Source organism: Periplaneta americana, chromosome 3 (genome assembly GCF_040183065.1).
Source record: "Periplaneta americana isolate PAMFEO1 chromosome 3, P.americana_PAMFEO1_priV1, whole genome shotgun sequence".
Lineage (NCBI taxonomy): Eukaryota > Metazoa > Arthropoda > Insecta > Blattodea > Blattidae > Periplaneta > Periplaneta americana.
The window spans coordinates 171,868,951-171,892,761 of NC_091119.1; positions in this window are offsets into that span (position 1 = coordinate 171,868,951).

Genomic DNA, 23,811 nt, shown 5'->3' on the forward strand with positions numbered 1-23,811 from the left:
TTCTGTTTTTTGAAGTCCAGACCAACGCAGTTTGAAATGTTGGCAAAGAAACAAATGCTAGGGTAGTGATAAAAATAAACAAATGCTAGGGACGCGATAAAATTAAACAAATGCTAGGGACGCGATAAAATTAAACAAATGCTAGAGACGCGATAAAATTAAACAAATGCTAGGGACGCGATAAAATTAAACAAATGCTAGAGACGCGATAAATTAAACAAATGCTAGAGACGCGATAGAATTAAACAAATGCTAGAGACGCGATAAAATTAAACAAATGCTAGAGACGCGATAAAATTAAACAAATGCTAGAGACGCGATAAAATTAAACAAATGCTAGAGACGCGATAAAATTAAACAAATGCTACAGACGCGATAAAATTAAACAAATGCTAGGGACGCGATAAAATTAAACAAATGCTAGACACGCGATAAAATTAAACAAATGCTAGAGACGCGATAAAATTAAACAAATGCTAGAGACGCGATAAAATTAAACAAATGCTAGAGACGGGATAAAATTAAACACATGCTAGGGACGCGATAAAATTAAGCAAATGCTAGAGACGCGATAAAATTAAACAAATGCTAGGGACGCGATAAAATTAAACAAATGCTAGAGAGCGATAAAATTAAACAAATGCTAGGGACGCGATAAAATTAAACAAATGCTAGAGACGCGATAAAATTAAACAAATGCTAGGGACGCGATAAAATTAAACAAATGCTAGGGACGCGATAAAATTAAACAAATGCTAGGGACGCGATAAAATTAAACAAATGCTAGCGACGCGATAAAATTAAACAAATGCTAGGGACGCGATAAAATTGTGCGATTAGTAGCCATGATTGGTTGTAATATGTCCTTTCGTACCGTTTTATTGGTCAAAAGTAGTATGACATAGTAAAAGTGTAAGAGTCATCATAATACACTGCTCTCTTTAATTCACTAAGCATAATGGGAATCAGTCAATGGTTTTTCTAAAACACGCTATGAAATGCTTAATACAAAGTAATTTGTCTCGAAAAGGAAGCAAAAACGAGCAAAATTCTATTGTTTTGTTTGAAATATCTCAAAGAAATTAATCACATTACTTATGGTTCACCCTGAATGTTATTTATCCGAACTGAAAACGATTTATATGTATCTTACAGGGACTAGGAATTTCTTGTTCCGGCTTTAAATAATTGTTGCAACCATCTTGATTTTGGGTCTCCCAGGATTCTCTGTACTTTGCTATTTCATTGATATTGTAATGCTTTTCTAACTATGTTAATGTCGGACTGATAATTTCAAATGTCCCTTCTACTTAGGCTACTTCTGTATTCTATAAATTGTTTCATTTAATAAGGAAATATTTTGTTCCTACCTGATATCTTCATTTCTCTTTCTGTCTACTGGTCTACACGCTGCCACTGATAGCAAAGCCTTCATTTCGCCAGCATGGACCCATTTCCAATCAAGTTTTGTTTGAGTGTAAGTTCACGTACACAGGGTACTTTAAAAATAGACCGCAGGGCATGTAGCACGTATGGGCGAATCCAGAAATGCATATAGAGTGTTAGTTGGGAGGCCGGAGGGAAAAAGACCTTTGGGGAGGCCAAGACGTAGATGGGAAGATAATATTAAAATGAATTTGAGAGAGGTGGGATATGATAATACAGCCTGGATTAATCTTGCTCAGGATAGGGACCGATGGCGGGCGTATGTGAGGACGGCAATGAATCTCCGGGTTCCTTTAAAGCCAGTAAGTAAGATACAAGAAACAAATAATAATTAATAATAATAATCATCGTTATCATCATCATAACTGTGATTAAAACTGTTAACTCTATTTACACATAAAATTTAAAAATTATAAGAAAAACACAAACGGTACGTAGCCTATACATAAACATACCAAGTTAAGAATACAACATTGTTAAAATAACAAAAAAAAATAATAATAATAAAGGATAAGAATTTACAAGATTAAAATTTTAAAAACCGTTCAAGCACTTGTTTCTTGAATATTGTATTGTTTAATAATTTCAGTTTAGGATCCCTTTTTATAAAATCATTATATAATCTTGGACCGTAATTAGAACTGCGTCTTAGATCTGCTTCAGTCTTACATTTTAGTTCAATGAGGGGGAGCGAAATATTGTATCTTCTTGTGTTGTGGTCGTGATCGGATGATATAAATAATTTAGCTTGATATTTATGATAGTGATTCAAAATAATATACATATAAATTTTCTTGATATTTAAGACATTAAATTCTTTATAAATGAGATGAGTTTGATGATCAAGTTTTCTTCTTAAACATATTTTATTAATTCTTTTATGTGGTAATATTAATGGGAGAATGGTACTCTGTGATAATCCATCCCATCCTATAATTCCGTACTGTATTATAGACTGAACCAGGGCTAAAAATGTTGTTCTCAATAGTTTTACTGGCAGTTGAACAAATTTGTATGGAGTTTTACTTAATTTAAGATATAAGTAGTTGATATGAAAATTCCATTTTAAGTTTTGATCGATGAAGATACCTAAATATTTCACGTGGGTTGATGGGCGTAGTTCAGGGCAATTGCAATTATTATAGATATTTGTACAATTATTGCTATGAATTTTTAAATTATAATTGTTTTCCACTGTAGGAAAGCCTGTTTCATTTAAAGCAAAGGGAATGAAATTTGTTTTATTTATGTTGAGTGCTAGTAGATTGAAATCTAACAATTTTTTATTGAATTTAAGCCAATATTAGCCCTTCCAAAAACATGTTCCCAGCAGCATCCAGTAAATATGACAACGATATCGTCTCCAAAAGAATAAATATTACCTTTAGTAATATTAGCATCTAAGAATAACAAATCATTTATATAAATGCTGAACAACACAGGACCCAATACTGTTCCCTGAGGGATAGTAACAGTTTCTTTTTCACATCACCATCATCATCGTCATCTCCTTCATGGATTAGATCATTACTGGTCTGTTCCGGCTCCAAATATAGTTGAACACTCCATCTTTTGGTTGGTCGTCCTCGACTTCTGTGACCTTGAGGCTTATAATTTAGGATCATACGGGGCAGCCATTCTTCATTCATTCTGCTGACGTGTTCAAACCATTTGTTTCTATATTCTTCTATTTTTCTTACTATGCTATTTGTAATTCTTTGCGGATATCTTCATTCCTTTTCCTGCCTTAAAGAGTATATACTGCTACATATCGAAGAAATCTCATTTCTGCTGCTTCCACTCTTCTTTTTCACTTATTGAATTATTTACTTTCATATGTTTGGGATGGATGGGGTGAAGGGGTAGAACAGAAAATTCAGTCAGCAATGATTTTAAACTTCCCTCTTCGGAAACTAAATCGACGTGTTTTCCTCAGAATTATATCTTCTGCACACCTAAAAATATTGAAGGCGGGAAGTTTTGAAATGAGCACACACTATATCATATTAAGTTCACAGCTTTTTACGAGAATTAAAAATTTAGAAGTGTTCAAAATCGTGGTTGTGATAGTGGTACTGACAATTTATCGTAGTATGAGACACGTGGAATAATTGAAGTCTAAACAATGAGCAGGATGGAATAATAAATGGCGTGTTCCACTTAGCAGACCCGTGCAGTTGGTATGTGGTGACTGAGCGCGAGGTTAGGGATGGGTTAACTTGATTAACAACTCACAGCGAGCTCCCGGCCTGAGTGCTTTGACTGCTCTACCAGAAAGGAAGCTCTCTTGTCTGCTGAGACAGTCTGGTGAGGCGTCTTTTTCTTTCGCAAGTTTCAACCCTTCCTTCTCGGCAGAGCCTTCTATTTAAGTATACATCGTCAGCATTCGCTTTGATTGTCCAACTTCCTCGGACCGGAAACTTCCTCGTAGAGATGTAAAAGAAGGTTACACGAGGAACGTAATTCGACTTCTTTTTAAGATCTGAATACAATTTATTTTATTGTCGTGTTTTGAGATACTAAAATTATTCAACAGTAATGTAGTAAGAATAAACTTTAGTGACCGTTGCCCGAAAGAATATCGAACCACAAGAAATGTCATTAAATTCACACTGTGGAAAAATAATCTATTCAACAAATGTATGTAACTGAATAGCTCCAACCTGGGTCGAGGTGTGAGTTATGTTTGAAGAATGGAGATGAAATCTTGTAAATCACATAGTAATAAAATTTTAAAAATTCATAACAATTTTTAAGAAACCATTATTCTTAAAATGTCATTATTCGACCTTTCATAACAGAATTTCATAGGAAAATACTTAATATAATAATTTAATGTCTCTGGCCAGTCGCAAATTAAATAAGAACCTTTTATTGTGTACAATATTCAACGTCTACTGGAAAATGGTGAAATATTAGCAAAAATTCAGTTCAACTCTCAAACATCTAATTTAAGAATTCGTCAATTATCATACTTACTTGCAAATGGCATTTAAGGAACCCGAAGGTTCATTGCCGCCCTCACATAAGCCCGCCATTGATCCCTATCCTGAGCAAGATTAATCCATTCTCTACCATCATAACCCACGTCCCTCAAATCCATTTTAATATTATCCTCCCATCTACGTCTTGGCCTCCCCAAAGGTCTTTTCCCCTCTGGCCTCCCAACTAACCCTCTATATGCATTTCTGCATTCGCCCATACGTGCTACATGCCCTGCCCATCTCAAACGTCTGGATTTAATGTTCCTAATTATGTCAGGTGAAGAATACAATGCGTGCAGTTCTGTGTTGTGCAACTTTCTCCGTTCTCCTGTAACTTCATCCCTCTTAGCCCCAAATATTTTCCTAAGAACCTTATTCTCAAACACCCTTAACCTATGTTCCTCTCTCAAAGTGAGAGTCCAAGTTTCACAACCGTAAAGAACAACCGGTAATAATAACTGTTTTATAAATTATAAATTATAAAAGCTTTTCAACCGAATAATAACACGCATTTCCCAAATTTATTCTGTGTTTAATTTCCTCCCAAGTATCATTTATATTTGTTACTGTTGCTCCAAGATATTTGAACTTCTCCGCCTCTTCAAAAGATAAATTTCCAATTTTTATATTTCCATTTCGTACAATATTCTCGTCACGAGACATAATCATACACTTTGTCTTTTCGGGATTTACTTCCAAACCTAAACTTCCAGTAAAATTTCCGTGTTTTCCCTAACAGTTTGTGGATTTTCTCCTAACATATTCACGTCATCCGCATAGACAAGCAGCTGATGTAACCCGTTCAATTCCAAGCCCTCTCTGTTATCCTGAACTTTCCTAATGGCATACTCTAGAGCAAAGTTAAAAAGTAAAGGTGATAGTGCATCTCCTTGCTTTAGCCCACAGTGAATTGGAAACGCATCTGACAGAAACTGGCCTATACGAACTCTTGTACGTTTCACTGAGACATATTTTAATTAATCGAACTAGTTTCTTGGGAATACCAAATTCCATAAGAATATCATATAAAACTTCTCTCTTAACCGAGTGTTATGCCTTTTTGAAATCTATGAATAGCTGATGCACTGTACCCTTATACTCCCATTTTTTCTCCATTATCTGTCGAATACAAAATATCTGGTCAATATTTGTTCTATTACGCCTAAAACCACATTGATGATCCCCAATAATTTCATCTACATATGGAGTTAATCTTCTCAAAAATTTAAGTTGCTATAAAACAGTTTCTTGAGATTTTGAAATAGCACAGTATATTCACAGATAGGGATGTTATGGCCATGTTATTTATATTATAATCAGGGGTGTAGTCGTGCCAGGGCGCTGCTCCGGTACTTTTTTCTGCAACCTGGGAGTGCCCTGCTTCTTTATGTTTACTTTTTAAAATAATCATTGTCTTACTTACGTCTTACTCATATTTGTGTTTTGTAAGTGTGGAATAGTAGTATATATGATAGGACCGACATTAATAATAATAATAATAATAATAATAATAATAATAATAATAATAATAATAAAATAGTGTCTTAACTTGAACATTGTGATCTATAAATGTATATATTTTGTAGCAAAATATTCCCGTAAAAATATTTTATTAAACAGATACCAAAACTTTTGATAACTTACTATCTTATTATTAGAATTTTTTGCTTCCAACCAATAAAAGATTGTTGGAAATTATTTACGAAACTAATATGTGATTTTCGACATACGACAGTATTTTATTGGTGGTGCGATTATTATTATTATTATTATTATTATTATTATTATTATTATTATTATTATTATTATTATTATTATTATTGTTATAGTAATAAACTTTTCGCGAAAAGCCCTGGCACTATTTTATTTACGCCTACACCCCAAAATATGTTGCAAATCTACTCGCCAACACAACGTCAGACGAAACATAAGATAATGCTTGTGCAAATATGATTAATTTTCATTTTTTTTATCGAGAATCGAACTCAGGTCTTTTAGCTTCTCAAGTCGAGAACGCTTCTATTCGAGACAGACATAAAGTAATAAAATATGAATATGCGTGTTACACGAAACAGAACTTTGTGTTGAATTGTTTTAGCCCCAATTTTAACTATGAACCCCGTAATCATGTAAATGCAGGAAGCTCCCGATACTTGAGATGCGGAGCGTTTCCTTCTACTTTTTTTTTTAACCCTCTGCCTTAACTAATTTAATTATCCCAAGATTGAGGGAGAGAGTTCTTATAAAAGTAGACGTTGAAAGAAAAGTTAAGACTCGGTTAAGAAGCACTTTACTTTACTTCAAGGATACTCATTAAGTTGATGATTGCATTTACACAGTTACACTGACCACGGAAACTCTTCTCAAATGTTACGCCATAAGGAATGTTCCGGCAGTTTCGCCATTTATCAAACAATGTTTTGTTTGCAGAAATAAGGACATGATCTTCCTTTGAAAAATATTCATAAATCTATTCTGGACACGTTAATTTTAAGTCTAAAAAATGCTCTTTTTTCTGTTCGTTACATCTCTTTTATATTACTTACTTATAAATGGCTTTTAAGGAACCCGGAGGTTCATTGCCGCTCTCACATAAGCCCGCCATCTGTCCCTTTCCTGAGCAGATCTCCTACCCAGCATCATGATGCACTTGGGGAGTTACTGTAGATAGTGAAAATCCGATTGTGTATGCCAGAGATAATGGCTGAGAGGGGGAGATCATCGTGCTAACCATACTGTACCTCTATTCTGGTTGGATGACCGTCCACCTCTGCTTCGGCATGTGAGCGTGAGGCCAGCAGCCGACTGATCGGTCTGGGCCCTTCATGGGCTCAAGGATTCTTCCATGTCAGGGATGTTACATTTTGTCACGGATGTTAAAGATGGGTTAATGTCCTTCATATTTCGTGATAGGTTGGGACATTGTATGGCTGTGATTGGTTCTCATTTTGAGCATCTGTTATAAAGTTTGGTTAGTCATAATGCTTTGTTTAGTTTTATGGCCTACTCAACATGATTTTACATACTTATTTGCCTCAAGTTTGAAGACCACGAAACAAGATATGAAACTGGTGAATGGGTAAAATTTCTATACATTACACATTCACACATAAGATTTACTGCAGATTCGGAATATGTAAATTTTAATATAGGGTGAAGTCCACCTTTGTAGCTGAGGGGTTAGCGAGTCTAACTCCGAATCCAGCGGTCCCGTTTTCGATTCCCGGTCAGGACGAGTTTCCTGGGTGAGGGTTTCTCGGGGTTTTCCCCTCACTCCTATGGATAAAAAACAGGTAACTTTATCAGGCGATTGGAATTCACCTCATCTTCACCACTTCCTTACCTCCCCCATCGTCCTTTCCTCATCATCCTGTTTCTGGTTTTTTAGATCACTCTACAGGCGGCCTCCCGAAGCTACTGGCTCTCTCGATCAGCCTCCGTGGAATGTAGTTCAGCGACGTTGGATGGCTTCCGCAGTGGCACCCGAGGCGGACCTACTCGGAGGAGGAGTTTCGCCTCGGACCGACGGGGGGGGGTCTTGGGGGTATTTGCCGCAGCAGGTATGGTATATGTATTCTATTGGCTGTAGGGACCAGTCGTCAAGGGAGTCGTGACTAGGGCGGTGCGCTTAGGGGAGCTGTGGCAAGCAACTCATTCCATAATATGCGCAATAGATCTCAATAGATCGCAGTGCTGGGCCATAAGTGCCCCCATCAGTTAAATTCCATTCCATTCCAATTCCATAATATAGGGTGCCATTTAAATAAATAAAGTTTACTGTCACACCATCTATGCATGAATAACTAACTGCTTTAGAACACTGGTATCATATCAGGATTGATTCCGCTCAGAAACTACAGCGTGTTCATAACGCGTGCGTCCGCTTCATTTGTAATGTTCGATACTATGATCATATCTCACCTTCTTTCGAGAAGTTATCATGGCTTAGGTTACATGAGAGGAGAAATCTGCACTCACTTTCCCTCTTATATCGAATTATGCACACTTCATCCCCCTATTATTTATTCGCTCGTTTTCATACTCTCTCTCGCTATCATAATATTAATACTCGATCACAACGCGATAACACGCTAGAAATTCCACTTCACACATTATCTCTGTATTCCTCATCTTTCACTGTTGCTACCTCTCGTCACTGGAACTCTCTGCCGCCTGAAGTCAAGGGCTGCCGAACATTGCAATTTTTCAAATCCAAGTTAGAAAATTATCTTATGACGTGTTGCCAAACTAACTTACTATTATGACAAGTGTTGTATTGCATTTTCCATGTATTCACATTTTTTTATGTTTTAGTGATATTTAACTTATTTTATATTTTTGTTTTCATATTTTCCGATAATGGTATATCTATAATGTGATAAGTTGAGCTATATATAATCATAATTTTCCTTACTGTGTGTACCTAAAAATATTGTATTCATTGTATGCTTTGTACTGCACTATTTTATTACTACTACTATTATTATTATTATTACTATTCTTATTTATTATTATTATTATTATTATTATTATTATTATCATCATCAATAATTGTCTTCGCTAATATGTTTTCGCGGGATATCAGCCGAGTTAAAATTTAGGAATATTCCAAGCTTTCAACTGCTATCTCTGCAGCCTCTTCAGGGAAATAGTGTCTAGACAGAAAGTCGAATCGAAAAAATCGAAAAATCGAAGGAGAATTGGGAGGAAAATTTAAAAGGTACGCAAAACGCGTCCTTGCAAGTGGGTTGGGGGCTGTACAAAACTAAATATGTGAGCTCCAAGCCTGTTGGCCACTAGTCTCACTCCGGGTTACGCTGCTCCCCTGAAGGAGCTCTAGAAAATTTTGAAGGGGAAGCCGAAATTGTACGTAACCTCTTAGGTACCACATACGCGAGGGGGCTGACATTGATCAATTGATCACGGAACGGGGCGAGGAGGAGTTGGCTGGTGTTTGCCGTTAGAATGGCAAGACGCCGTCATCTGTTAGACAGAAAGTCGTAGGATATATAGATGTTAGGCTGTTTCAGGTGGCACGGGATTGGTTGGCGGATCGGCCAATCCGGGGCCGGGAATTATCATTCCTCGTAAGCTCCGCCCCTCCCGGGATTCTTGTGTGACGTTTGGCGGGAGACGAGTCCTGATCCGCCGGCTGGAATCGGTTGCTGTCCCCGGTCCGTGATCTTCGTGACCTCGATTGTAAGAGGGCCTAAGCTGGTCCAAGGCCGGTGTCCATGCCTGACTGAGCTGTAGTCCACCGTCTCTGTTAAAGTTGTTTTTCTCCAGCTTAATCTCTATGGCCTCCTTGATTGTACGATCCTAGTAGTGCGGCCAGTCTGCCCTATGTATATTTCGCCGCACTCACATGGAATCTTGTAAATCCCTGGTGTCCTTAGGCCCTGACTCTCTTTAATCTGACGTAGATGACTCCCTGAAGATGGATGCAGAGATAGCAGTTGAAAGCTTGGAACATTCCAAAATTTTAACTCGGCTGATATCCCGCGAAAACATATTAGCGAACCAACGCCGAGAAAGCCTCAAATCATACAATAATTGTCTTATTTTTTTATACTTTGTATGTCTAATTTATTTTGACGTGCTGTTCACATTTTATTATGCTTTTTCTTTTCTTTTGTATGTTATATATTATGTCTGATTTCTACTTACTTGTTGTTTACATTTTATTATTATTATCTTATTCAGTTTTGTGTGTAAAATTGTAGTGTACTTTGTAAATTTGTAGTGTTTTTTGTAACGCAGTGTTACTCCTGGTTGAATGTTAGAGATTCTCTGCCAGGTTAAATAAATTATTATTATTATTATTATTATTATTATTATTATTATTATTATTATTATTATTGTGTGGTTTGTCTTCAACAGCTTTTGTATACAAATTCTTTTTTCAAAATTAAAATTTAGTAAAATATGAGTAATTTCAATACTTTTTGAACACTGCATATTTTCGTTGCTGTGGCTCGTCTTTGTGTACTTACTACTGGAACGCCCTGTTCCGTGTTGCCCTTTGCCACAAGATGTCGGAAGTCTAGCAGTCTCTCTGCTATTATTAGGCATATCCGTGATGTGCGTCGGAGGCATTTAACTCGGTCCTGTTTGTCTGCCATTCTGCGTCAGACTGCTCTGCCGCATCCCTTTTATTCTGCTGTCGTCATTGTAGTCATTTTTTATTAAGCAACCTATAAATTGAATGTTCGTGTTTCCATAGTAACTTAAAATCTGATTCACATCATTCTATTCATTTTTATATCACCTCTCAGATACACATTCCACATTCAATAATTATGCAAACAGATCCATTTGTAAATTGAGAATTATCAAGCTACCAACGCTCCTGACATCGTTAGTTCCAGTCCACATAAACGAACGAACAACCGCGTACAACCTACGTATAGGCCAATGGTGTCGCGTGACATTTTGACATAGGGATGCGATTTTTTAAATGATTGAAATACAGGGACATCATTTTATTTTTAATTCAATTTTTATTGTACCTGAGTATTTTAATGTACTTCACTCCCACCCCTTCTACTAATGAAGTCCCAACTGTCCTCCACACAGAATCAAGGCCGCATATAGTAAACAGTACTGAGTTAGTGAGTATAGTACTTTCCAGAAATATGTTCGCGTTTTCCAGTGACGAAAGAGCTTCCAATATTGAATCATATTTTCGCACAGGTACTGTCCGTTTACCTACGTCGCAACCCGATTTCCGCCACCTGCTTCTGCTCGCCCCTCTGTAAAAACTAGGCTGTGTTAGCTCTTTTCTGAAAACATTTAATTTCTGTTAGGAATTGGACGTTTACGTAATATTATACAGCTGTTTAAAATAACTTAAATAAAATGGCCTCGTTAAGTAATTAACTCTCACGTGATTTCCCCCCTTTCTACGATCCTGCGGCATAACCACTAGGACGGACAGTAGATAGCATGTCTGAGTAATTTTATCTGTGCGGGTCGGGCAGAAGTGAAGATTGAATTTACAGTACGTAAGGTACTCTTTTATATAGTAGGTACACAATTATTTCAACATGAGTTACTAGTACGAAGGACGAAACTGATAATTGGAATTAGATGCAATAGTCTATAGTGCATAATATGCACAAAAGAACTGAAGCCTGTACCGAAATGAACGGCCACCATTTTCAAAAATGTTTTTAAATATTCATATTAAGATTATTTTTTTAATTTAACTTCTTTCTCTATATTGTACGCTAATGTGCTGTAGACAGTATAATATACACTGCATAATGAATACGTTCGCATGGATAACTCAGTTCGTGAGTAAAAACGCTTATTGTTAATACAGTACTGTATTTTGATTAAATAAAAACCTAATGAAAATTATCGAACTCAAAATCGCGATATTTCCTAGTTTTCGTAAATGGATGAACTAATTTTCTTCCCTCCTATACCTAGTAGAGTGATTTGTTTGTCTTTTACGCTAGTATCATCGAAGTACAGTCGTGGAAGAGGGTAGCAAACTGTGTTTCCGGTTCTCTAAAGGTATAGCCAGGTTAATATTAAAAATGTTAGTAAAAATAAAATGATGTCCCTGTACAATAGTCTGCTTTCGTTATATGTCGGAGTTGCTTATTGATGAACGTTTGAGTTGAATTTTCAAATTTCCTTTATAATCTCCTTGTAGCCTAAGTTATAAGGATTTTAATCGAGCCGAAGCCTGGCCGTGTTTACATAAAATACGAAAGACGTAAATGCATAGAACGAGACAGACTACACTGTTGACAATACAGTAAATCAAAGTTGCTTCATCATTTTCTTTGAGATTTAACAATATTTCTTCATGGAGCGAATTTGCAAAGGTGGTAAATTGTGTATGATCAGGCATACTCAAAAGTTTCAATTTGGAATTTTAAGAAAACTTTTGAATAATAAGTTGGATATTTCTTTCCGAAATTTCAGAACACTTCAACAATTTAAATCTATAGCTTCAAGGGAATAATAAAAAAATATAGTTCTTATGTAAGAAAGCATCAATTCTTTTCTTTTATTTACAAATTTATGGAATAAAAATTTATTAGAAAAGAAGAAATTTAATTTTCCTTGCTGACACTCGTTTGGCAATACTGTACTGCAGTGATATCAACTGATGTCCATAGGAGCAAGCGCGCGCTTTAGAGTCCAGGAGAGCCTGAGCGCTTTACAGCGGAAAGGAAAGAGACAGATGAAAGGGGTAGTATATGCCGCTTGGTCGAGCTATATACAGGGATGGTCAGCACTTATTTAATGGATAAAGGGAATAGAACTTATTAAAACTGTATCCATGTTAATTTTTAGATTTGTCTGAGAAGTATAAGAATGTAAGCTTTAATTTTAACGTTATTTTTTCACAAGTTTGCTTTTTTATTGAAAAGAAACATTTTCTCAACTTTTTTTTTACAGAAAAGTGAAATTTTCAGATATATTTGTGTATTAGACTTACAGGTATTAAAACAATGTTTTCGTAAATCTAATAAATCGTAAATACGTATTACTGAAGATAGTGTATTGAAATGTTTGAAAATATTCGCATGTAAAATGTTTGTAACGAATGAATTAACAAAGCAAATACTGTTACATCACAAACAAAAGATATGTGCCTATGTGTTGGTAAAACGTCAGCTCTATAGCTTCAGCAGATTTCGAGATAATTTAATATTCTACTAACAGAAAGTTGCGCACCAATATCACCTAAAAGCATAATGCGATTAGAGTTTTATTATGTAATATTAGTTACAGTTAAAACCATATGCCTAGACAACTTTGCTTTGTACTATAATATTGTTTTGATTACTTTTATAAAGCTAAAGATACCATCAATATCAATTTCAACTTATCATGTCGTATTCAGTGTCTTTCTTTGGGATAACACTTTCTTTATGAATGATGTGTTTAATTCACTTAGTACAGTATAGTTGTAGGTATTATGGAATTTTTTTGAATATTCCTTCTTTACTCTTTATTATGTTATTAACGTTTAAAACAGAACTGCAATATTAGGCTAAGAAATAGGTGTTAGTACTTTTGTTTTACAGACAATATAGAAAATAACAAACAGAAAGAAGCCATATAAAATAACGACATAAAATTTCACGTTCCGTTTGAAGTTTGTGCACCACTGTTTTCTTAATCCAACAGGCTGCTTATTCCTCCTAGCTTACCTAGCGCTTAATGCCCGCGCACAACGTCAAGGTCAGAAAAATGCGCTTGCTTTGACATCACTGGCATAAGTTATAAGGATATTTACCGAGCCGAAGCCTGGCCGTGTTTACATAAAATACGAAAGACGAAAGTACATAGAACGAGACAGACTACTGTTGATAATACAGTAAAACAAAATAAGCTTCATAGTTTTCTTTTAGTTTTAACAATATTTCTTCAGGGAGCGAATTTGCAAAGGTGGTAAATTCTGTATGATCAAGCATACTCAAAAGTTTCAATTTGGAATTTTAAGAGAACTTTTGAATAATAGGTTTGACATTGCTTTCCGAAATTTCAGAACACTTCAACAATTTAAATCTATAGCTTCAAGGGAATAATAATAAAATATAGTTCTTATGTAAGAAAGCATCAATTCTTTTCTTTTATTTACAAATTTATGGAATCAAAATTTATTAGAAAAGAAGAAATTTAATTTTCCTTGCTGATACTCGTTTGGCAATGCTGTACTATATGTGAGATATCAAATTACAATATTATATTGATCTTTTGAGTGAACTATAAATAGATTTTCATAACAAAAGATTAGTTCAATTTAAAAAATTGAAACTGATTTCCATTTGCATGGAAATTCTTTCGGCTTAGAAATAATGATAGTAAGACCTGAACGAAATAGGAAGTTGTATATCTTTTAAACGACATGTTTTTTGGGAAATACAGTATAAAGATTCCGAAGATGTTAATATTTTCAAATTTCTAAACAAATTAAAATACTCTAATCTGGGGTTTATGCAGTATGTATTTGAGTATTAAGTACTTTATATTCTAGAGAAGTAAATTGATGACAAGACACGCAAACCACCAATTTCATTTGGTTGATCAAAACCCATGACCATTATCTGGAGCTATTGGAGCAATAGTGACAATAACAGGTATAATTAAATGATTCCACCAATATAATCAAGAATTATTAATAATTGGTATAACCATGCCAAAATAACAGCCATGTATGGCTCCACATTATATTATATGTGAACAATTTTTTACAAAAATGATCATTGCGAAATCAAAAAGAAGAACCCGAAATGAGCGTCTCATTTACAGTTAAAATTACCCATATGTAGTTTTACTCCTGACTGATCAGTTACTTATATACCATTTCTTTTTTAATTACTTTCCCGGTTTTGTTCTGTTATACTTTAACAGTCATTTTTAAACGAAATTTGTGAAAAGTGGTGAAGAAAATAAATGAAAACATATCAATAATAATCACGGCGATCAATGTTGTACTTCTAAGATTACATTCCGACACGGTACATTGAATACTGTGGTAAGGGAAAGCGTACCCACCCCTTTTCATCCCTTCTATTTGAACGCTGAAATTGTTGCGTTCTGCTGATGTATTCGGAAAGTAAATTTTGCCGATGTATGATTTATACTAATGTAAACTATTTATGATGTAAGTAGGCTATAGTATTAAGAAATAAAATAACTTGCATTGTAATACACAACACGTACATAAGCGTAATAATGTAAATAATGTTTGATCAATGTAGAGTTACATCCTTTATTATAGTGTAAATAGTAAAATTAGGATATTCTAGTGTACATAGTGTAAATAATTTAAAATGTAAATATTAGTGTAATTGTTAAAGTAGTCCATATTTTGCAAATCTAGTCTTTCAGGTGAAGCTCCCTGTAAAGCAGATTTGAATAATTTCAAGGGAAAAATTGTTCCGGGGCCGGGTATCGATCCCGGGACCTCTGGTTGAACGTACCAGCGCTCTACCACTGAGCCACCCGGGAACTCCGAGTTCCATATTTTGTTCCGCCTCATTTTACGAAATAAGAATCCCGTGAGCGGTCAGTCGAGTACATCGTTTGCTGGATGCAGGCGATCGTCCACTTTAAAAACTTCATTAATATTTAATCTCATAGCCTCTTAGGACAAAGTACGGTTCCTATCGGTTACTTTATTATTTTTCATATAAAATAAATAATTTTGTAGTTAATAGGGTTGACGAGGGTAATTGTAAACTGGGTATAATTGTAAAGAAATAGTGTGAAAAATACAAAACTGTCAATATAAAAATTTCAATTCGGGGGAATATTTAAATTAACATGTTGGCTAAACTACAAAGCAGTTTCGCGCCAAATAGGAGTAACTGCTTAGTTGTGAACGAATGTTTTGTAAGAGTCTACAAAAAAAAAGTTGGGAAAGAATTTTGCTTCGCCTTCATTTTTGGCATTGTAATTAAAAGTACAGCGCTATTTTTTAAGAATATGTTGTTTTTATGAGTAATGTATAGTAGTTAACATTTATTACAGTGGTTTTGAGATCTCCCATAACCTCAGTTCATTAAATTATGACGTGTTTACATTTGCCCCATAGCTTTAATTGCTTGGGAGTAATTGTAAACATGTTTTACTATGGTTACATTTCGTACTTTTCAGTAATCAAAGAGACCCCCACCCAACTACACTGTGGAGGATTTAGAGAGGGTTGTCACAGATTTGAAAAATAGTAACTACAGTTATCGTGAAGCTCAGGAGAGGTACTGAGTTCCTATATCATCATATATCACAGATTAAAGGAACGAAATGTACTAGTGACCAAAATTGGAGTTGGAAGGAGTACAGCTCTTTCTTCTGAAACAGAACAAATAATGTTCAGTGTCTGATAACCCGTGCGAAAATTGATGTTTACAATTACCCCCTCTCAAAGGGGAAAATGTAAAAGGTGGGGCAAATATAAACTAGCAATTAAAAGATGAAAAAAAGTGGACCTTATTATTTTAAACCCATTTTCAGGGGGGGGGGAAAAGATCTAAAAATAACACAATGTTTGTTTGTCATGCTTATCGTTACTGAGGGTTGTGTAATGTTGAAATATATTTGAAATCAGTGAAAAGTGTTTACAATTACCCTGGTCTACCCTACAAAAATTAGTTGCGAAGAACAATGCCTGAAACTTGTAAAAAAAGAGTACGTGTTTAGTGAACAGTGTGTGTATTGTAGTTACTCTATCGTTTTGATTTAACGAGTCTCACAAGCTCTGTAAAAAGTAATGTATAAGAGGGAACAGATGGCCGAGCCGTAGAGGCAAATAAAGAGTTACGATCGTGCGAGTAAAATAGAAGCGGAGAGGATGAAGTCCCCGGGTTAGCACATTCATCGCCGAGTAATTGGCTCTTAAACGTTTGACGGCAAATCTGCCCCACGGCGCTATGGGGACTCAGCGGGGCCTCTCGATGTGCGCCCGCGTGTGCTGCTGCCCTGCCCCGTCACGTACTAGTCCAGACAGGATTCGTAATTTTGCGAAAAACCCCAATATAATTGAAATAGTTTCAACTCTTGTGCAGTGACCGTTAAAGTATGACTATATAGTGGAAAATTATTACCCTTTGGCTAGCTAAGTGTTACGGCGTTGTTTCTTGATTCGGAAAAATAGGCTTCCATGATTTTCGCTTAATGTTGTCAAATTATTATTGTTATGAAGGTATTAGTTCTGTACATATTTCATATTTGCATTTTATTTGTATTGCATTTATATTTAAACGTAAGAATTGGACATGTTCTTTATTCTATGCTATAAAGCAAATGTAAGAATATTATGGAACGAATAAATCTATCTATCTATCTATCTATCTATCTATCTATCTATCTATCTATCTATCTATCTATCTATCTATCTATCTATCTATCTATCTATCTATCTATCTATCTATCTATTCTGTCTGTCTGTCTGTCTGTCTGTCTGTCTGTCTCTCTATCTATCTATCTATCTATCTATCTATCTATCTATCTATCTATCTATCTATCTATCTATCTATCTATCTATCTGTCTGTCTGTCTGTCTGTCCGTCCGTCCGTCCGCCCGCCCGTCCGTCCGCCCGCCCGCCCGCCCGCCCGCCCGCCCGCCCGCCCGCCCGCCCGCCCGCCCGCCCGCCCGCCCGCCCGCCCGCCCGCCCGCCCGCCCGCCCGCCCGCCCGCCCGCCCGCCCGCCCATCCATCCATCCATCCATCCATCTATCTATCTATCTATCTATCTATCTATCTATCTATCTATCTATCTATCTATCTATCCATCCATCCATCCATCTGTCTTAAATTGGATTTCTATGCTGCTGCTTGTATGGGAGGGAGATGTATTTCTTCGCACACCAGACATCTCGAGCTTCTCTAGCCATTGGATCGTCATGACGCAGAGTCACCGCTTGGACAACTCAGTACAATCACAGACAACAGACAGACAACGAACATCCAGTCCCATGGACGGAAGATAAATTTCCTCCACTGGCCCACGCAGAAGTCGAACTTCGGACCGCTTAATTACAGATCGCATGCTCTATACGCATAGCTACAACGTTAGATTCCTCTGATTGTGATCTTTTGAAACCAAATTGCATGCATACTAACTGTAATCGAAAGTGAAAGTCGAAGCTTTACTTTGTAGCATAATAGAAAGATTCCCAACCTTCATGTTGGTTAGGCATCGTATGGGGTAACACATGTCCATGCACAAAATTAATCAGGGATCCAAGTTTTACGCTCGACGCGAGTGTTTTTATACACCCACGCTTGAGGTGAAGGATCAGAGAAAACAGCTCCACTTTCATCATCATTTGCTTTTTATACAAAAACTACAAGTGTTCGAGAGTCCCATAAGGATCCCTGCTATTGTATCCCTTCCGTTCGAATAAAGTGCTACTGAGATAACATTAAACGTGGCTGGAGCAAAAGCGATTTAACAGACGTTCTGCTTAGTTGCAAATTTTCAATTTGAAATTTTATTCTTCGCTGTATTTGAGAGTGACTATAGTTACGTAGCTAATAGTTGTTTCTAAATAAAAGTAAACCTGAAGAAGAGCGCAGATTTTCAATAAATTGAGAAACAATAGAATATAATTAAATATGCAGTAGAAAAACATCTAAAATAGGCACTTTTAGGCAGAATAGTATAGGACTAGGCAGTCACGGTTAAAAGGCATTTTAGGCACTATAAAATTTTCGCCAAGTTGACCAATATCTGTGTAAAAGAGATTTATTTATTTATTTATTTATTTATTTATTTATTTATTTATTTATTTATTTACTTACTTACTTATTTACTTATTTATTTACTTATTTATTTAGTTTATTTATTTATTTACTTATTTATTTATGTATGTATTTATTTATTTACTTATTTATTTATTTATTTATTTATTTATTTATTTATTTATTTATTTATTTATTTATTTATTTATTTATTTATTTATTTCTTTCTTTATTTTATATCCACGAATAAAAATAGGTAGTTACCTGAACATCCGAGGTCTAATGAAAACACTGGTCTACAAAAGAAAAGAAAGAAAAACACATTATTTTTGTCTGCTACTGAGGAAATTTCAAGTGTTCTATACTGACATTGATGCGCTGATTCCAGATATGTAATCAGATTTATCATAGCACGTCAGGTTTTCTAGTTCTGGGACTGTAACATTAATTCTAAATCTTACTATTCAGTACATACCTTACCATAAAGTCAGAGATATATGCTGAGTTTAGTTTATATATTATTTGTAAATTGTTATATTAGTTTAAATACATTTATTAGAAGATATACACTTACAATATGAGTAAGCACTAAAAATTCTGTTAAAAGTGCTTGAGAATTTTGCTTTTCCACTTACATTGGCATGTGGTTGTTCGCTGTAGGAACCAGCAGAAATTACCCATCATGTTCGAACCGTTTTGACCCTGGTACCTGGATTCCATTGTTGATATGTCGTGATAGAACCTCTCACCATGTTCGTCACTTACAGCGCCGATATTTTATGGAAAAAAGTCAAGATGTGAATGAAGAAATTGCATTTTCAAAGATATGCGACAACCTAGATTCTGAAATGTTCTAAGTATGTTATATACTAGCTCAGCACAATTATCAGCTCGATAATTGCATAAAAACCTACTCGATACTAGTACAAATGTGTCCCAAGCTTCGAGTTCAAGAGCACTGAGTTTTGACCTGTCACACATCATAAAAATAAAAAAATTTATTATTTTAAAATTGTGACGTGATATAAAAAACGGACATCAGATATGTAATCGGCACACTCAAATTAGGGTTGGTACACTTGTTTTCGTTCAGTAGCAAAATCACTGTAGACCAGTATAATATGTAGTTTATGCTCGACCATGCCGAAATGTAGTAATTATACACCTGGTAGCAGCCCTTTAATGGACCTCATTAAAGTACACCTATTCATTAAAGTTCAGGTGTTCCACCTATCAGAAAATACCATTGTAGCAATTTGAAAGCGCAAGTATCGATTATTCTCGGATATGCCACGGAGGCTGGAAATCCAATACTGTCGCAGAAGGTTATGTTGAAGATCCAAAATAAAATTGAAATCTCAAATACAATATTAAACTCAGTCGAAAAAAACAACACATAAATTAACATAAATTCACCGTCATCTTCCAGCTTTTCACAAAGCACATTCTCGCAAACTCATTTCACCAATTGCACAATAAATCACCTATATTTGAAATAAAGTCAGTTCTGTTACTATAATAATTAGCGTTAATTGTAAATAATATTCAAATAAATTCAATTTATCATCTCGTTTTTCGATGTCTAATTCAATTTCAAAGTTATATCAAGATTGTTTATTTTACTCTCTAGATATCAACGAAGTATTTGTTTATAAAGTTTTACATAAATATGTAATGAATCACTGTTCCATGACAGTTACACCGTATTTGTCATCGTACGATTCCAGGGTGTCAGCCAAGTCCTCGTTGTCTCGCGGCTTCTTGAGCTGCTTCTTGCGCTGGTTCGGTTTCCTAGCTTGTGGAGTGTCGCCTTCTTGGGTCTATGATCTTCCATGGAGCGGATTCCCTGTTTCTCCAGATATTCCTCTATCTTCAGGTTATCCGTGCTCTAAACTACCACAGAACGCCAGAGTTTCTGGAACTCATCGTCCACAGGCAGAGCTGCTGTCTTGTTTGCGAATAACACAATCTTCTTCTTGTCAATCGGTAGCGAGATGTACGTGGTACAGTCATTAAGTTCTGACACTGACGCCTGAAGGGTAGGCACCCACAAGAATCTGGATGTCTCAGAAGATGCCGCGTGATACGGCGTACACTTAAACAGATCGACATCCTCCCTCAATATAGTCGCCGTTGGCCGCTATGCACGTTTGCCAACGTTGGTGTAGCTGCTGGAAGCACCGCTGAAACATGTTGGCAGGAAGATGCCGTACGGCTTCTCTTGTGGCAGTCATGACCTTTTCGGCCGCATAAAAATTACGCCCTCGTAGGATTGATTTCATGAGGGGAAAGAGAAAAAAATCGCATGGTGCGAGATCAGGTGAGTACGGAGGGTGTGGCAAAACAGCGACCTGTTGCCTTGCAAGTTCCTCTTGAACAAGGATGGAGCGATGTGCATGGCCGTTGTCGTGTAGCAACAGCCAATTCTTGCTATGCCAAAGCTCAGGACGCTTACGACGAATTGAATTGCTTAAACGGCCAAGAATCTCTTTGTAGAGGATCTTGTCTACAGTTGCACCTTGTGGGATGAATTCTATGTGAATAAAAAAAACTGTTAAAGCATCACCTTGCCTTTTGACCTGTCTTGTTGCGGATTTTTCTGTCGTGGAAATAATGGCGTTTTCAAGGTGGCGGATTGTCGCTTCAGTTGCGGATCGTAAAGGAAACACCATGTTTCGTCTCCAGTTATGATCGGTTATAGCAGTTTCGCCTAATTTCTGACAGAACGTGACGTTTGCCCGTTGCTCAAACTGCAACATACTCGAGTTCCGACGCGCGCATTCAAATCACCGTCACAACAAAGACCGTAGTTCTGCTTACAGTGCATGCACTCAACTGTCTCTTGTTGGGTCGAGAGACTAACTGACAAGGTATCATACCATGGCGCCACCTATGCGCTATAGTGCACCACAACGCCACTATGCGCTCAGTATTAGAACTTAATGACTGTACCACGTATAATGATCTCATTCTACAGAGCCTTGAGGGTTTTATTACAATGTGGCAAAGATTCCTGAACGTCTTCCAACAGGATTCCTTCAAGACTCTTCAAGTCTTGTTGCGTCAACAAACGCAGTTGATTCCGGTATTAGATTATATCAAGGTCAATGTAGACATTTGTTTCTCGGAAAAGATCAATACTTTCGCGTCTGCGCACATCTCACAATTTACGAGGTATTGCACAAGGTCAGTTCCGCTCCTCAGTCAGATAAGAATAACATGAATACTTATGAATAATTTGAAGTTAGAAATATGGTCGAGCATAAAAAGTCGTATGAAACTTGACTATAATGGTAATTAAGACGCTCGTATGAAAATTATGAAACTCGCTTGCGCTCTTTTCATAAACATACTCGCGTCTTAATTACTACCATTATAGGCTCGTTGCATAATGTACTATTATAAAATTGTTTGTCATTAAAATCTGAATAATATAAATAATAAAGAACAGCCCCTAACCCCCTTATTAATTTCTACAAATTTTCTGAAGTCCACTTTAATATCTGTGCTTAAATACATACCCATTAAGTTCTCTATCTCAATTGTCAGAAGGTACTTTGCACACTTCCTATTAGATGGCCAGGTAGCTATTTTACGTTATATTTCTTCACCAATAACCCTATTTTCGCCTGCTGCTTTCTTATCTGTATTGATGAAGATTTTATTGTAGCACATAATTTTTGCTTACATTGGAGTAATACACTGCAATCTTACTACATTCTATACAAAGTTAAGTTTTCATGATCCTATCATTTCGGAATAAAACCTAACCCTTCATACGGCTGCAAGTTTTATGTTTTCCGGGTGCTTCAATTGTGTTATAATCCTTTGATGGTTTTTCCAGACGTTAACCTTTTAACTATTTCACTTAAACTTTTATGTGAAAATATTTTACTGGTAAAATGAGAAGATACCTGTATCTGCTACGTCTTACAGCTTTTGGAATAAGTCGTATAACGTTTTTACGAGTGATCGAGGGTTTCTTAATTTGCGACCGTGCTTTACTGCAGAAACTATTGATTGTTGAGAAATGTTTTGTAAAATTGAAGTTTTTTAATCACTTTTGCTAATGTATTTAGTGTAATTTATTATATATAGATGAAAAATAAAGAGCCACATTAAGAAAGGAAATATGAAAGAATATTAGCATTTCTAACAGAAATAATAATAAGAATAAAAACAATTAAAAGGAAGTCAATGAGAAAGCGGAAATGTGAAAAGATTGAAAGATAAAGACAGGGTGAGAGGAAGACAGATGGAGGCAAGTAAAATTTAAAGAGGAAGGAAAAGTAAAATACGAAAACTAAGAAACAAAAGAAAAAAGAAAGCATTTAAATAAAGGAAAAAGAACGAACATATGTAAAGAGAGTTAAAAAAGGATGAAAAATACGTAAGATATATAAAATAAAATAGTGGGAGAATTGAAGGAGAAATAAGATAACTGATAACAGAGAAATTACGAAGAAAATAAATAGATAGGAAGAGATAAATTTTAACTACTATTACACTTTTACTACGTCACACTACTTTTGACCAATAAAACGGTACGAAACGACGTCTTTCAACCAATCATGGCTGCTTATCGCACAATTTTATCGCGTCCCTAGCATTTGTTTCATTTTATCGCGTCCCTAGCATTTGTTTCGTTTTATCACGTCCCTAGCATTTGTTTCTTTGTTTGCCAACAATTCAAACTGCACTGATCTGGACGTCAAAAAACAGAAAATTACAAACCACTCCAGTCGATGCACAGCACTTTCAAATATGACTCGCATTGGCATTCAAGAACAAGAATTAATAAAGATCACTGGTCATATATGAAGAGTACCATTCGGAAATCCTGAGTAAGTTGAGGGATACACTATGTACATCATTGAGTTCACTTCTTTTACGCATACGTCCAATATAACATCAACTGAACCACCAACCATTAAAACATTCAAATTTGAAAATTGTACTTTCAATAATTGTTTCTTTTAAAATTATTCATGTTTATTTTTTATTTCATCATCGTTAATTAAAACGTTTCTTGTTTATTTCATCATCCCTAATTAAAACTTTTCTAACACTTGTTTATATTATTTAGTTTATGTTTGTTATAGCTTCTGCTATATGTATGATATTATGGATAGTCACGTATCAGAGATTGTCTAATACTAAGATTTAT